Genomic DNA, 229 nt, shown 5'->3' with positions numbered 1-229 from the left:
GTTTCTACAAGAAGTGAAGTGTCACCTCAGGAACCATTTAAAACTGAACAAAGCTCAGGCTCTGGGCTTTGCTCAGTTGGTTGGAGCGTTATCCCAATGCACCAAGGTTGCAGGTTCCATCCCCAGTCAGGGCACGTACAAGAACAACCAATGATTGTGAAGATATTTCTCTTTCTCTCTCCCCCCTTCCTCACTCCTTTCCTCTCTCTCTCTCTCTCTAGAATCAGTA

This window comes from Desmodus rotundus, chromosome 2 (genome assembly GCF_022682495.2).
Source record: "Desmodus rotundus isolate HL8 chromosome 2, HLdesRot8A.1, whole genome shotgun sequence".
In the NCBI taxonomy this organism is placed as follows: Eukaryota; Metazoa; Chordata; class Mammalia; order Chiroptera; family Phyllostomidae; genus Desmodus; species Desmodus rotundus.
This window is presented reverse-complemented; position numbering follows the sequence as displayed.